General features: G+C 41.3%; 1 long non-coding RNA gene across 1 annotated transcript in view; it reads right to left on the bottom strand.

Moving 5' to 3' along the window:
- Positions 1-7,643: 7,643 nt before the first annotated feature.
- The window catches only part of LOC125439424, an 80,468-nt gene continuing 71,188 nt past the window's right edge, over positions 7,644-16,923 (bottom strand). The window contains exon 5 of the long non-coding RNA XR_007245532.1: positions 7,644-7,665. This is a non-coding gene — a long non-coding RNA (uncharacterized LOC125439424). The remainder of the gene's footprint in view (positions 7,666-16,923) is intronic.

The following is a 16,923-nucleotide window of genomic DNA, read 5'->3' as shown; positions in this document are numbered from 1 at the left end:
CTTTGTTGCAATAATCTGACAAGAGATTAACTGAAAGTTAAATGAGAAATGATGCAAATCTCTGATCTCCTAGCATCTTATGGAAGTCCACCTTGGGACTATGCAGGGAAATGAAAAGAGGTTTGTTTACTATTTCCACCCTTGCATGGTTTTGCTACTTGAAATGGAAGCACCTTGTTCTGTTCTTTGCTCTGTAAAGAAAAAAGATGGTAAAGTCCACTGTGGTAAACAATGCAGCAGGCTCTAGACGCTGTTGGTGGCGGACACAGCAGCAAGGCAGGTTCTGTACTCTGAACATCAGTTGTCATCCCTCTGTGGCCCCAATCCAAATTCGTTTCCCATGCACCTGTAAAAATTCAGTCCTAAACAGAGTTACACTTTTTAAGCGCCTGTACTCAGAAGGCTGTACCTCTGTTTAGGATTGTACCATTAAAGCTGCAAAACAGGTATTGACCATTTGATTGTAATAGCCTTTCAATTGCATGGCCATGAGAGATCAAGGAACAGGGTTCCCAGGCTGCTTTTTCTTTGTTTTCTTTAAGCTAATAATAATCACTGAGGGGAGGGGAGGGGAGGGGAGGGAATCAAGTGTGTGACATAAAACTTTGTTTAATGCTTTCCCTCAAGCCCTTTTCTTTATGCGAAATTCCCTATGTAGTTCCATCCACCAGAGGCAAACAGCAGCTTTGGGAGAAAGGAGAAATTTGGAAAATGGCCCAGTATGGCTAAATGTCTCTGTCTTCTGAGCTGCAGACACAGGTGAATGTCTTTTTTAAAAAAATGCAGCTGATGATCCTGGAAGTCCTCTATCATGTATAGTTTGATTCTCAATATTGGTAGAAGACAAAACTAATGACTATGGGGACTTACTCACTTTTAAGATTGACAATAAGAAAATTGTTCAAAGCTTTCCATTCCATGGCTCCATCATTAAGCAAAAGGGAGACTGTAACTAAGAAATCTAAAGGAGGTTGGGACTGGGAAGGCAGCCATGAAGGAGCTAGAAAAGATTATTAAGGATGAGTCACTTGCAGTCAAATTCAAGTTAATTCATGCCATACCCTATTACTACGTATGGGTATGAAAGCTGGACAGTGAAGAAAGCTGACAGGAAGAAAGTACATTCCTTTGAATGTGGTGTTGGAGAAAAGTTTTACACATACAGTGGACCACGAAAAAAATAGTGCTTTCTAGATCAAATCAGTCTATAAGATAAAATGACTGAACTGAGGATATCATACTTTGATTACATAATGAGAAGACAAGAGTGACTGGGAAAGACAGTCATGTTAGGAAAAGTTGAAGGCAGCAGGAAAAAAGGAAGTGCCAGTATGAGATGGATTGATTGCGTAAAGAAAGCCATGGCCCTCATTACACAAAACCTGAACAAGGCTATTAATGATAGGACATTTTGGAGGACATTAAGTCATAGGGTTGCCATGAGTTGTAAATGACTTCGTGGCACTTAAACACACATGCATTGGTAGAAGGCAGAAGTTGAACAATTTAAATCCCTCCAATGACCTGAAAGGTCCATATTTAGCAGATGTGTTGAAATAGTAACTTTAACTGAACATTGTTAGATTCACTTTGCAGTGGTTCTCCTTTGCTAGAAGCTTACTCAGTAGCCCATTATGCATGGAGTACTTACCTCAAACCTGTTATCTGTGCAGTGGGCACTCAGTGGACTCTTCTTTCATTTTTCTGTTTATACATGAGGAGGTAGCCCACAGCCTGTAGCGTAGTTTGTCTGCTTAACTCTGCAGGGCCTCTGCTTCTCCCAGTTCTCTTGACTCAGTCCATCAACAGCTTTAAAGGCAACAGCAGATTCTCTCCTCCACTCTTTTCCCCTCCAAACACACATGAACAAATGCACACTCTCTCTGTCTATGTATCTGTGTCACCATTGCAAGAGAAGAAGAGAAGAGAGAGACTTGTTTTAAAACAGAGTCTTACCTGAAATAAAGTTTTAAAAGCCCTCTTAGACATCGGGCAGGGCAGACACAGAGCAGGAGAGGTAGGGTGGAGCCAAAAATATGCCTGCTCGTAGAGGCGTAGGGCCCATAGGGACATCTGGGGACAAATGTCCTGGGCGGGACCCCATTGAGTTATGTGGGGGCAGAAAATTGCCCCCCACACTTCTTGCTTGACTGGGCCTGACTGGTCAGCAGATCCTGCCAGGGGTCCATCCGTACGAGGCCGGGCTGGGAGAGTCCTGCCTATTAAGGTGGCTTCGCTGACAGACTCAGCATTGCCAGGACTTTACTAATAGAATCAACTTGGTATTTATGTCTCCACAATCAGCGAACCTTTTAAGTTATGGTGAGTCTCAATTTTATTCTACACAGTTTCCCAGCATCCTCAGGGCATCTATGCAAATCACCATTTTGTAATTTGCCCCTCCCTTCATCCCTCTTTACCCCTCCCAAAAGATATTCCCTCCAAACTTTCCTCCAGCATCCTCAGAGCCTGCATGCAAATGAGCCTTCTCCTCATTCATCCATCGTCTGCTCCCAGGGAAGCATGATTAACAGGCAAGGAAGGGCTGAAAAAGCAAGGAATGAGAGTCACCGAGCATGTGCAGAGTAAATTTACATGTGGCTGGTGTTTGTTTTTGCATTGTTGGGGGCTGGGAAACTGTCTGTGGCACACTGGAGCAATGGCAAGTTCTGTTTTTTATTTTCATTTCTTTAGTAACTGCTGAACTCTCATTAAATAAGCATCCTTGTGACTCCTTGTGTTTTGGGGAGAGCATGCTCAAGCTGAAACAGTTGGGGTTGCTGTGATTATTTGACAGGTCTAATATATTTTGATTTAGTTCATATTTGTCTGGTCTTCTATCGTGGGCACACAGGGTGGGTGGCATGGCTGGGGGGGGGCAACGTTTGAGAGCTTGCCCCAGGCATGATTTCCCATAGATGTGGCCCTTTCTGACTCTTTGCTAATTCACTGCCTTTTGCCATGGAGTGTGGGATGTGTGATTGTTGTGTTCAGACATGTGGCCAGGGGCTTCAGCTGTGTTGTGCTGGTGATTTGGGGGTGATTTAGTGCAAAAATCATGAGGATCCATGAGGATCTGTGTTTTTCAAACAGGTTTTTGTGCCACTGCAGTTCCACAGAGCATGGGATGTGTGATCATTGTGTTCAGACATGTGGCTAATGGTTGGAATAGTGATGTGCTGGTGATTTTGAGATGACAGTGCAAAAATCTTGAGAATTCATGTTTTTCAAGCAGATTTTTGTGCCACTGCGGCACCACAAAGCGTGGGATGTGTGATTGTTTTGCTGCTGCATGTAGATTAAGACATGTTTTATAGTTTCGTGATGGTTTCATTTCATTCCAATGCAAAACTCATATGAATTCATGTGGATCTGTTTAAAATCATCTGGATTTGGCTGTTACCCATATTTGTGAGTTGGGGGCATGTTCTATAATGTAATGGTGACTTTGAGATGACCTGGTGCAAAAAAACCTTTGTTTGGTCCTGGTGGGAAAGGGCGGCTGCCCGTATGGGGGAGGGGGCAGAAAACTCAGATTCTGCCACAGGCTCCATTTTCCCTAGCTACGCCTCTGCCTGCTCATTTTGTTCCTTGCAAAAGCCCACTTTGTTCTTACTTTATATCAAGACATCGATCTCTTGATCTCTCAATATGTGCACTTTAGAGAAGCAGGAAGGAGACGGCAGCATGGAAGGGCAGTGAGAGGGAAGGCTACATGGCACCTGGAAATTGAGGCTGTGCTGTGCTGAGGCTGTGCTGGTCGAGGAGAGACTGAACACAGACGTTGGACAGATGGGGGAGGTTCTACCCACCCACCGACACTATACATATAAAAGATCAATCTCTTGCTCTCTTGTTCAATGCTCTTAGGAAAGCAGGAAGGGGCTCACAGCATGTGGGTGGGGGAGAGAAAGACATGCAAAACACTGTGAGGAAGTGGGAAGGCTGACCATGAGCAGAGAGAAGATGTCCAGAAGATGAGGCTGTGCATTGACAAACCTATCCCACTCCGGCAGCTAAGCAAGATTTGAATAGTGTTATAAGTGGTTTTGCTTGCCACAAAGAAAGTGGAAAGTTAAAGTGGGGCTCCAGAAAATACATACATACAAGAAATTTTGCTGTGGCAAACACTGGACTCACTATGCAGCAAAGACTTTGTGCATAATCGGACAATACTGTGTTTCCTGCATTAGCATGATTTCCAACTAATGGCACAAGGAGAAAACAATGTGACCAGTTACTATTTATTTTAGAAATCAAATGGTCACCAACATGTTTCATCCAAAAATATGGGAGCAGAGTTCCTTGGATGCTAGGTGATTCCTGCCAACTTCTTCCTAATGTCTGCAGTCTCCAAAAAGTTACTTCCTGGGAGTATATGATCACAGGGAGCAACAAGTAGAGAGGTGATCCACAGACCTCCTCATGTGCGAGCAGTGGTATATTCTGCTCCCACAGGAGACTCTTCATGAGTCAATATGTGTGTAATGTATTGATCTAAAGTAACTGCAGCTGTTGAGTGGTAATTGGCAGTCAGCGTCTGAACTTAATTAGTGCAGCTGCAGGTCTTATTCTATTCTATTTGTTATGGAGGACTCATGCAATAAACGGCTTGTGTTTTAATCCCTGTGACATGGACTTCTTGATATGTATTATGGGTAATGAGGATGGGTTAATTGAATTAATGAAATAGAGTTTGACTAACAATATCGTATCAGAAGTCCCTTAAGGGTATGACTGTGTATAGTGTTACTGCAGTGTAACAAATTTAGAGCCCCATCCTGGGGATGAGGGGGTGAATCTCCTCTTGGGAGTGGTGGGGTCCCCATGCTGGCAGATTCGCCCTGTCTGGGGTACCTACCATAGTGAGGGGTGATTTTGCTGGCATTCAGCTGCCACTGCCTCCCTGTGGAGCAGGAACAAGATGCAGGATGCTGCAGCAGTGTACCTGCTCCTCCTCCACCTGCACAGCAGGGGCAGTTCAGGGACATGGCTGGGGGAGGGGCTGACTTTAGTTGGCTCCCTCCCAGCTGTAGACAATTCAGACTGAATAGTCCATTGAGGCTGCTCAGCAGCAGGACTCTTTGCAGGCCTCCCCAAGCGACTAGGAAGACTTTCTGGGAGCAATGGCGAGGTACGGCTGTGCCACTGAGGTCAGGCACCTGGCTCTTGGATGAGACAGTTACTCTTTTACCTTAAAGATTGGATCTTAAATTATCTTTTCCTAAGGGTAGAGTCTTGCTCTGACAGTAGTAATCTTCCTCTCACAGCAGGATTCCTTCTGCCAAAGATATGTCCTTTTGTGTATCAAACAGCCTCATACATTTTCTACATAAATATTTCCTTACAGATTAAAAATGGCCACTGTTAGGTACTTAACCATTGGGAAAATATTTATTTAAAATTTTTATTAAACAAAGGCAATTAAAAAACAAACATTGTATTAATATAAATATACTACTTGTATTAGGCAAAAATATCACCTGGATGATGATGAACAAAATTCTCAACATTTACAAATATCAAAACAAGGGGGCCAACAGACTCAGAACTGGACAGAGTTTTTGCTTCTGAATGCACTGTATGGTGTAATGGGTTAATGCATTTTTATCCATGGAATGTTACTGTCTCACCAACACCACCCCTGCCTACTACAGCATTGTATCTCAAAATGCTGCTGTGTTCCCCTGCTCCCAGGAGCTGAAGAGGTCTTTTTGGCTGGGGGGTGGGGGGAGTGTTAAGAACATTTTGTTCTGCAGATGAATAGCCTTCCATCCTTGGAAACACTCCACTCCATTAGATTCAAGCCAGTTTCAAGCCCATTACAGTATACCATATATACCAATGAAAAACTTTACCCAGATCCATTTCTGAATCTGTAAAGATATCTGCATGTTTCTGAGTACACTAATATGTAAAAATTGTATCCAGTTAGACCTAAATGTATCAGTTCTGTTCCAACTTTTCTTAAAATCTGTGGTTGGTCACCTGTTCTGGGAAATTATGTCCGGTTGTAAATATTTCATTTTAAGACACTAGTCTTGTGAAGTCAGTGGACCTAAGGATGCAGCTCTGTTCAGAACTGCACTGTGAATTTTCTCTTTTAGTCCTAGGGCTTGTTTTTGAAATGATATACTGTCTTTTATGAAGGACTGTGACTCATTGATGGAGTACATAGGTGCCTTGTTTGCCGAATGTTCCAGGTATAATGCCTGACATCTCTTGCTAAATGTAGCGTGAAAGATTCTTACCTGCTTAAGAGAACCTGGGAAAAAACTGCTCTTCAGCTGAACTGTCTGAACAAGCTGGACCTCTCTATTCTATCAATTCCTGAAGTCCATAATTCATATTGTAATGGAATTTTAAAATGTGTTTGTTCATGATGCCCTTATTGATCATTCCTCCTGAGGCACTTCCTGACAATAAATATAACTGATAAGACTTATAACATATTAAGCCACAAGGAACAGCTAACCCTCTCTTATGACACATCTTTGAGTGATGAGCGTTGCAATTATCAAGTCCTCGTGTGTCCAGATAAAGGCTATCACCAAATCTTTCTCCACTTTCAATTGACTTACAGTATGTAAATGTCAACTATTGAAAGAAAATCACAGGACTTTGCAGAATATTCATTTTAATTAAATATATTTGCATAATCATTAACTCTTTAAACTTCTTTCCAAAGCCAACTTTACCTTCTTTCTCCAGGGTTAGATCATCTGTAATTGAAATGGCCTCTTGGTCTGAATTTTGTCAGATATCTTACTGTCTGCAATTTCAAATGCAAATTCCAGCCTCTGTGAATCTGTTCTTTATTTTCATCTTTTTAACCATATTTCTCCAACATAGATCAGTTCCATAAACATCAGTAGCATAACACCTTTTCATTAGAAGAAACCAAATTATCATGAAACATTGAACAAGCTTCCAGAGTCCCAGTAATTCTTCAGCATGTATGATACAGAAACAGATAAAAACAAGAACAAATCAGCCAGTGAGTGGGAGAAAAAGATGTTTCAGAGCACAACACATTGCCATCTATAGAATCTTAAACAAATTGCTGGGTTTAAAAAAGGTCTATTTGTTTTAAATCATGTCAACTCTCCAAACACACTGATCAGTTACCAGCAGGCTGACAAATTGTCTTCTCGTTTGGACATGCACATACACACATCAGAACATAATGACAGTTTAGATTCACTTCACCTTTACTCCATTTATTTTATCAATTTATCTTGCATTGATGACAAACATTCTATCAGTCTCAAAGCATAGGGATCCCTGTCTATGCAGAGCTTCACAGGATCCTAAGGCTTAATACATGTCATACATTTTCTTTTTCTTTTTTTAAAACAGAAGTATTATACAAAGTTTTATAGTCCATACAATATGCATTATACAATTAAAGTTAAAAAAATTCTTCCCAGCTCGGAAGTTTTGTGATTCAGCATTGTTAAACTAAAGACTTCCCTTTTATAACATTAATTTGTATACCAATAAGTACAACTGGGATTTTTTTTTTTAACAGTAGAGACTTTCTAAATAATATCTATTGCATCTTTGTTGTCTAATCACATTAATATCTCATTTAATTATATTGTAGTATTTGTGAAAAAACTCTTCTAATGGTTTCCATATTTCTTCCTTCTTTGTATCTTCCATCTGAAATGACAATGATATACAATCCATATCCATAAACATATATATTTTCTCCAACCAGTCCTCTAGATTCAGTATTTCACTGGATTTCCATGTTTGTGCTATAATTATTCTCACAGCTGCAATAAGGTAAGTAATTAATTTTGTGTGTGGTATTAATTTTTTGTCTTTATATAATCCCCCCAAAAGAACTCCGGTTCAAAATTAATTTGTACTCCTAATATTCTTTGAATTTGTCTATGTATGTTTAACCAGTATTTTTTTATTTTTTTTACAGCCCCACCATGTATAAAAGAAAGTCCCTATTTCATACATTTTCAATAAAAAAGAAAAGAAACATAAGAACATAAGAACAAGCCAGCTGGATCAGACCAAAGTCCATCTAGTCCAGCTCTCTGCTACTCGCAGTGGCCCACCAGGTGCCTTTGGGAGCTCACATGTAGGATGTGAACGCAGTGGCCTTCTGCGGCTGTTGCTCCCGATCACCTGGTCTGTTAAGGCATTTGCAATCTCAGATCAAAGAGGATCAAGATTGGTAGCCATAAATCAACTTCTCCTCCATAAATCTGTCCAAGCCCCTTTTAAAGCTATCCAGGTTAGTGGCCATCACGCCACCACTCCTGTGGCAGCATATTCAGAAAAAAACACCAATCACACGTTGATGGAAGAAGTTATTTTCCTTTTATTAGTCCTAATTCTTCCCCCAGCATTTTCAACAATGAATGCCCCTGGTTCTAGTATTGTGAGAAAGAGAGAAAATGTCATCTCTGTCAACATTTTCTACCCCATGGCATAATTTTGTAGAGCTTGGAAATCATATCCCTCCCCAGTCAGCCTCCTCTCCAAACTAAAGAGTCCCAAACGCTGCAGCCTCTCCTCATAGGGAAGGTGCTCCAGTCCCTCAACTTCATCACTTGTTAGCCTTTCTCTCTCTGCACTTTTTTTTTCTATCTCCCCTCACATAATATCGCTTTTGAGATGCGGCGACTCAGAACTGGACACAGTATTACTTCCCAAAGTGTGGTCGCGCATCCACTGCTTTATATAAGGGCATGACAATCTTTGCAGTTTTATTCTCAATTCTTTCCTAATGATCCCTCAGCATAGAGTTTGCCTTTTTCACAGCTGCCATGCATTTAGTTGACATTCCCATGGAACTATCAACTAAGATGCCTAAATCCCTTTCCTGGTCTGTGACTAGATAGCACTTGACCCTTGTATGGCTTGTTAATGTGAAGTTTGGATTTTTTTGCCCCTCTATGTGCATCACTCTTACATTTTGCTTACATTGAACTGCATTTGCCCATTTCCTGGAAGCCCACTCACCTAATTTATCAAGGTCCGGGCCGGAGACCTCTTCAAGCAATCCTTTGTGGTTCTCCCTACCACCCTATATATATAATTTGGTATCATCTGCAAACTTTGGCTCACATTAACGCTACCTGGCACCCCTACTTTCTTCAGATCATCATTTATGAATAGGTTAAAGAGCACTGGTCCCAAAGCCGGATCCTTGGGGGACAATTCACTCCCTACATCATCTCTCATTGTGAGAACTTCCCCATTTACACTCCACTCTTTGTTTCCTGTTTCTCAACCAGTTTTTAATCCCATCAGGAGGACTTCCCCTCTTATTCCTTCATTGCTGAGTTTTCTCAACAGTCTCTGGTGAAGGAACTTTGTCCAAAAGCCTTTTGGAAATCCAAGTAGACAATGTCCACCGGTTCACCCTGTCCACATGCCTGTTTACACCCTCAAAGCAAACTCTAGTAAGTTTGTAAAGACAGGATTTGCTCTCGCAAAAAGCCATGCTGACTCTTTCTCAGCAGGTCTTGCTTTTCTACATGTTTTATAATTTTATCTTTTAATGATAGATTCTACTAATTCTTACCAGGAACAGATGTCAAACTGACTGGCCTCGTAATTTCGGTCCCCTAGATCCTTTCTTAAAGATTGTGCGTGACATTGGCCATCTTCCAGTCTTCGAGGGATGGAGCCTGATTTCAGGGATAAGTTGCATTATTAAAGTGAGAAGATCAGCAATTTCATGCTTGGAGCTCTTTAAAAGAACTTTCTTGGGTGAATGATACCAATCTGGGCCAGGGATTTGGCAAGTGACATTTAGTTTTATCAATGGCTTGCCAGAACTCTGTTCCTTGTCTATCACTATCTTCGCTAGTTCCTCGGATTCGCCTCCTAAGAAGCTTGGTTCAGGAATGTTCCTCACCTCCTCTTTGGGTAGGAAGACAGATGCAAAGAATTCATTCAGCTTCTCTGCAATCTCCTTCCTGCCATCTTTAGCACACCCTTTGTTCCTTTGTCATCTAACGGGCCTACCGCTTCCCTTGCTGGCTTCCTGCTTTTGATGTACTTGAAGAACTGGTTGTTGCTGGTCTTGATGTTCAAGGCCATGCGTTCCTCATAATCCTTTTTTGCCTCCCTTACAGCTAACTTGCTTCTCTTTTGCCACCATTTGTGTTCCCTCTCATATTCTTCATCAGTCAAACTGGACTAATGGACTAACATATTGCTTTATTTAAAATGCACCCTTTGCAAAGATCTACTAGTTACTGGAAGCCAGAATTAAACCATTTGCCAGTGCACCAAATTTGTATTCTTCATTAAACTAGAGTTTATTAACACAGGCCGTTTCCGCACGGGCGGAATATGGCGGCCCGGGGACGGCAAAAACGCCATCCCCAGGCCGCCATTCACACAGGGGGCTCAGCTGCATCGCAGCCACGCCGCCCTCGCGCTGCCCGACCGGCGCAAAGCCGGCGTTTCCGGAGTGCGCTGGGAAGCGCACTTTCCCGGGAATGCCGGCTTGAAGCCGCTGCCGTGTGAATGGCAGCGGCTTCAAGGCACCTCCCCCCCCACTCCCTCCCTGCACTTACCTTGTCCCCAGTCCTCTGGCGTGTCGCCGAGGCCTGGGGACACGCCCCCTTGCCCTGCGACGCTGGAGCTCGACGCTAAACCATTGGAAGAGTCATCCCGGCTCTTTCTGGGACTGTCCATGCGGATTGTCCCAGCGTCGTCAGGTCGGCGCGAAATGCTTCCACCTCCGTGCGGAAACGGCCACAGTTGCACAGAATCAGAAATACAACAAAAAAAATTACAAATTTATTTTGCAATCCAAGTTATACTTTATTGGAATTATATTTTATTGGAAGATATTTTATTTAAAAACACCGCCCCAAATATATTAATAAATAAATAAAGTGATGTCATGTCTACAAACATAGATTTTTAAAAATAATGTGGCACAAATCTGGAAGCTAAAATTACATCTAAAGCTGGCTCATCTGCCTTGGCTCACCCAAATCGTGTTTGAATAGAGAAAGTGATCTTGGATCTTTTATGTTTACCTTTCCAGGTGAACAAGTGTCAGCCTAGACAGGAAGCCATAGGGTTTTTTGATCTGAACTTCTTGCACTGGTATTCAAAGTATTTTCCTGGATGGAACAGTGGCTCAAAACCAGGATCAATTTCATTGATTACCATCTTCTCTAAAAGTCTAAAAGGGCAGTTTTTCATGTCCTACAAATTTCATATTAATCTGTGAGCAGACATATTTGCAGCTGTCTGCACACTTTAAATACTCTTGCCCTGGCTTCTGTAGGAATATAAATTAGCACAAATGTTATCTAAACTTTGTTTTAATTGAAAGAAAGTTCTCTACTTCTTTTTTTTAAATTATGTTTTACAGACTTTAATCAATACCTGGTTCTCATAAACATTAAATAATATGAAGCATTGATCTTTTAATTTTAGAGAGAAATTATGTTTCTGAAATGTAACAACCTATGCCTTCTTTCCAAACACAGAAAGATAAAACCTTGAATCTCTGACATGTTAAAATTTTAATGTTCAGAATTTCACATGCTAGAAAAAAGATGTCGCTCCCTTCTCACATTCCCTCCAATACTGTGAGAGCTGCCCTAATTGGTAGGATTGGACACCGGAGGCATGGTAGGAGTCCATACCACAACTCAGTAGTGGCAAACCTTTGGCACTCCAGATGTTATGGACTACAATTCCCATCAGCCCCTGCCAGCATGGCCAATTGGTCGTGCTGGCAGGGGCTGATGGGAATTGTAGTCCATAACATCTGGAGTGCCAAAGGTTCGCCACCACGGCCACAACTCCTTCCCATGCCAGCATCACCTGCTCTGTAAACTGGAACTATACCGGCCTGGGAAAGAGTGACAGTATGCTCATCCTGTACACAACTATGATCTTGTGAAATTACCAGATAGGAAAAGAAGTAGCCAATCTGCAATCCCCACCATGACATTAAGTAAAGTGAAAAAGGCCTTTAAATGTGAACTGAAATAGCAGTGTCACAGATGGTGTCCATAGGAGTGAGGTACTGTTGCTCCAATTAATTTCAGCAGGATGTAAATTAATCAGAACATTCACTGGCTTTAAATAATCTTTTGACGTATGTATACTTTAAAAGGAGAGGATGGTACATATGCCTATATGATTATAGTCTACTGTGTGTTCATTTATTTCTCTGCATTTCTACTCCAGCTATTTTGAGAGGCTTTGGGGTATAACATGCATCTGATGTATTTTATAATATCAGTACTTCCTATTTCTTTCAGAAATGTTCTTGTTCTAGCAAAATTAATGACAACTATAGTGCAATTCTAAGCAAAATTACATCTTTCTAAAACATTGCAGTAAATGGACTTAGAAAACTGTTACAGTGTTTACAAGTTTTAGTTTTCCTTTTGAAGTATTTTGTCATCTGGCTAAACAAGGTTCAGTCCTGTTATCTTAGCTCCTGGAAGCTAAGATAAACCCAATGTTTCCTACATTGCTGGCACAAGTTTAATAATAGCAGTAACAGAGAAAATCATGGAAAATAAGACAGTCAAGATCCTGTGGGACTTTCGAATCCAAATGAAGAAAGTATTGGCAGAATACACCAGACATCACAGGGATCGAGGACAAGAAAGTGACCATTGTCATCATAGTGGTACCTGGTGACAGCAGGGTCAATGAAAAAGAACATGAAAAGGTCACCAAATACCACAATTTGAAAATTGAGCTTCAGCAACTATGGCACAAACTGCTGAGGTCATCCAGTGGTAATTGGCACCCTGGTCACCATTCTAAAAACACTGGAGCAGCACTTGAAACATCTTCAAATTGACAAAATCAACACCTGTCATATTCAGAAGGCAGTCCTACTAGGATCCACATGGATGCTATGCTGATACATTACAACTTCCTAGGCCTCTGGGTGAGGCTCGAATTGTAATGAAAGGCCAACAACCAGCTAAAGAACTGATAGATATGATATCAAACAAAATAATAACCTTTTATGGACATCCCCTTGTCATGGGAAAGGGGCTTGAGTGCTTCAATGATGTTGAGAGCTATGCTGGAGGTATACTACCAGAAGGGTCTCCCAAGCCAGACAGGCCTCAACTGAGAAACTAGACTAAGGCCATTTCTGCACAGCAACAGGAAATGGCTCTCCACCGGCATAATTCATGCTGGTGGATGCACAAGACTGTTTGCACGGTCTCGTGCAGGCAGCGCCAAGGCTGCTGGAACCCTCAGAGGCAGCTCCCCATGGAGCCGCCCACAGGTCATTCCATTCACCTACCTCTCCTCCCTGCGCAGCTCTGGATGGCTGGACTGACATGCCCATGCTGCCCTCTGACCTCCGGGGGTCGGAGAGCAGCGTGAGCATGTCCCTCCAGTTGTCCAGAGCTGCACAGAAAGGAGAGGTAGGTGCACAGAAAACCAGAGGGGCCAAAAACGGCCAGTGTGGGCCAAAAGCAGCCTTCACGCCAATGTGCCGAAGCATATTGGCGTGAAGGCTGCTTTTGGCCCACACTGGCCGCTTTTGGCCCCTCTGGTTTTCTGTGCAGCTACCTCTCCTTTCTGTGCAGCTCTGGACAACCACACCGGTGCGAAAATGCTACTTTTGAAAAAATTCGCCCAGGGAGAGAGTTTCAAAAGCAACGTTTTCACACCAGTTGGGGGTGGGGCCAAGCACGGCACTGCTGCAATGCAGCAGCACCAGCTGTGCGAATAGTGCCCCAGGAACAGTGTTTTTACCGTCCCTAGGGCACTGTTTTGCAGAAACAGCCTAAGAGTGTCCACCAACCCATACAATATGGTAAAACAAATAAAAAATAATTTCATACCATATCGGTCATTACACAGGTTTACAAGGCCACATCATATGCTGAGGTCCCTGGGGATGCTTCGACAAGTGGCCTACAAGTGGACCAACCATCAAAAGAAGTATAATATGCAAGAATGCAGGTACGAAAAAGTGCAAAACACCCTCGAGTTGCGACAAACTTTGAAAGGGAGAAATCACTTTGGAAACTTTGGAAATACTTTGTGATGGGAAATTATGGATCCCTTTCTGTTGTAAAGCATACTAGCAATAAAGAACTCTCCTGAGCACTTATCAGTCATCTGTTTTTGGACCTCTTCTCTTACCATTTGCATACAATCACTCTGAATCACTATCAATTCATCCAGCAGTATTTTGGAAGTCAGAAGTCAGAAGATTCTGCCCTAAGGCATTAGGAAAGGCTGGGAGATTTCAGGCTCATGTATATTTCATAAAAATGTACTGGAAGTTGCAGATGATATGCCATTTGAGGCTATATTATGAGAAGCAGTGTATGTAGGACACAGGAGGTTATAATGGCAAGCTATACTAAGCCCATATGATTGTGTCCAGGCTGAGTGGCTACATTTTAGGAATACAGATTCACTGTATCATAGAATAGAAAAGAGAAGCAAATATGTTAAAAGATTGGGCAGACATAACACATAAGGAAAGCTAAAAGAGCCAGCTCTACCACCAAGGAGACCTGTCTGTCTATATCACATGCTTGTCCTGGGCTTCTTCCAAGAACTCAAGGCAATGTACATGGTAATATCCTCCAACACTTTTATCCTTAGAGCAACGAGTTAGGCAAGAGAAACTGACTGGTCCAAAATCATCCAGGGACCAAAGTGGGGGCGAGGTTTGTAACTAACCTGCAAAGCCTCTCCACAAAAAAAAAAAAGGACAGTTCGGCTATGAATATAAAAAAGTAAATTATTGTAAATCTGATACATTCTAAAAATAAATACTCCTTAATAAATATGTTAGTAAAATAAAGTGGTCACAACATACAAAGCCATATTGCTTTGAAATAATTTTATGTTGTTGACCACTGATGAAGCCATCTTGTCAAAACATTTGGTTTTCTACCTTGCAACTGACAATAGGAGATGTTTATATTATGATCATTTTGCTTATCTATTGTAGTACAATACATTCATAATAATTTACACATGCGTGTACATAAACACACATATGTATACGTGTGTGTGTATGTAAAGTTATCATCATTGTATGATGATTTGAACTTTGGACTCTCCAGTTTTAGTCTGATACTTTAACCTCTAAGCCACATCCGTTCCTATGTTTAATGCTGCTTCAGATTCACCAAAGTCATTTTTGTCTGTTCCTTTGGAAGCAATGAATGGAGATCCTTCAGAATATTCAGGTTCATGACAAAATTTGTTGTGATAAAAAATTTTGGTCCCACCATCCTCTGCCCAGTGGACTAAAGGTGGACTACATGCCAAACACACTTATCTTGTAGCATGTTTGAAACATCTCACTGGAAATTAAGATAATTAGTTCAATGGTATTTTCCATTACTTTGCATGGATGCATAAGTTGGACAATGAAGAAAACTGCCAGAAAGAAACTCATTTGAAATCTGGTGCTGGAAGAGAGTTTTACAGATACTGTGAACCACCAAAAAGACAAATAAGAGGGTTCTAGATCAAATCAAACTTGAATTCTCCTTAGAAGCTGAACTGGCTAAATTGTGGCTATTGTACTTCAGTTGCTTCATGAGAACACCAGACTCACTGAGCAAGATAATAATCCCAGGAAAAGTTGATAGCAGCAGGAAAAGAGGAAGATCCAACATGAGGTATATTGACTTGATAAAGAAGTCAGGGCCTTCAGTTTGCAAGGCTGTTAATGGCAGGGTGTTTTTTAGGTGCTTAATTCATAGGATTATCATAAGTCAGAAGCTAATTCATGGAACATAACACAAAACATATGGAAATACTATGTTGTGATTATTTATGCATATTTGTTGAGTATGTATATTTAACCAAAGTTGCACTGTAGCATGGGATTTGAAGCTTGATAGTGAAATCAAGACCACTGAATATGCATTTACGTTTGTATGCCTATGCAAGTTTAGCATTATGACTTCAAATATTTGTTTGCTATTTCTTCTATTTATGAAATTTGCTCTCCCGTATGGAATGAATATGATTCATTCTACTTTTGATATCCCCTTTCTCATTCTTTGATCAACTAATAGAAGGACTTTCTTATCTTACAATACTTAAACTCACCCTGTTCGCCCTCACTTAGCTCTGGTATCTTTGGCCTCATTTCCTTGTTTAGTTTTGTTCCATTCCTTTACTATACAGTCATTTCATTTCATTGATTTTCCCTCTAGATTAATTTGATATTTTCTCACCTGGGAGTACATTATGTGTTTGTAAATAAAGCAGCAATAGATCCCAGTTTTTCTACTTATTAGCCCCGTTATGTCAAGAAAAAAACCAGCCTTTCCAGAGATCACAAATTATAATCTGTTTGCAAATAATGTTGACAGCGTAAACGAAAAGGGAGAAAATAGGACCACATTGGATCACAACATTTTGAGATGCTCATCTCCCATATTGAGGTATAGTACTGTGTGATACCTTTGATGCATATCTCTATGGCACAGTTTATTATCTATATTAGAGAAGGAACAATTTTGCCTGTCCAGTGTAACAAAAAGATCGCACAAACAAACTGTTGATCTAAAGTCTTGGGCCTGCAATTTACACTACCAGAGAGAATGGGCTTGGACTTTATGATTACAAATTATTATTGGTCAGGGTCCTGGAGGCAGAGCTCATACAGTGAGAGTAATTTAATATATGTTGTAGACCTCCAATTTTTATCTAATCTTCCCTCATCTCCCCGGCAAAGGAGAGGAGCAGCAGAGCGGAACTTGACACTGATGGCCACTAGAAAATGGAAAGCAAAGCTCTGAAAACTAACTGGGGCAGCCAGTTTCTGGTTTGTTCTGTTGTTGCCAGTGATCTATTATCTATGGTATGGCATGCTACACACCAAATTCCCAACAGAACAGGACACTTTGGATACAGTCTCTGCTGCTCAAAATATTATAGCTGTGAATAGGAATATTG

The sequence above is a fragment of the Sphaerodactylus townsendi genome, linkage group LG01 (genome assembly GCF_021028975.2).
Source record: "Sphaerodactylus townsendi isolate TG3544 linkage group LG01, MPM_Stown_v2.3, whole genome shotgun sequence".
Taxonomy (NCBI): Eukaryota; Metazoa; Chordata; class Lepidosauria; order Squamata; family Sphaerodactylidae; genus Sphaerodactylus; species Sphaerodactylus townsendi.
Note: the sequence above shows the minus strand (reverse complement) of the source record. Positions and strands in the feature narration are given on the sequence as shown.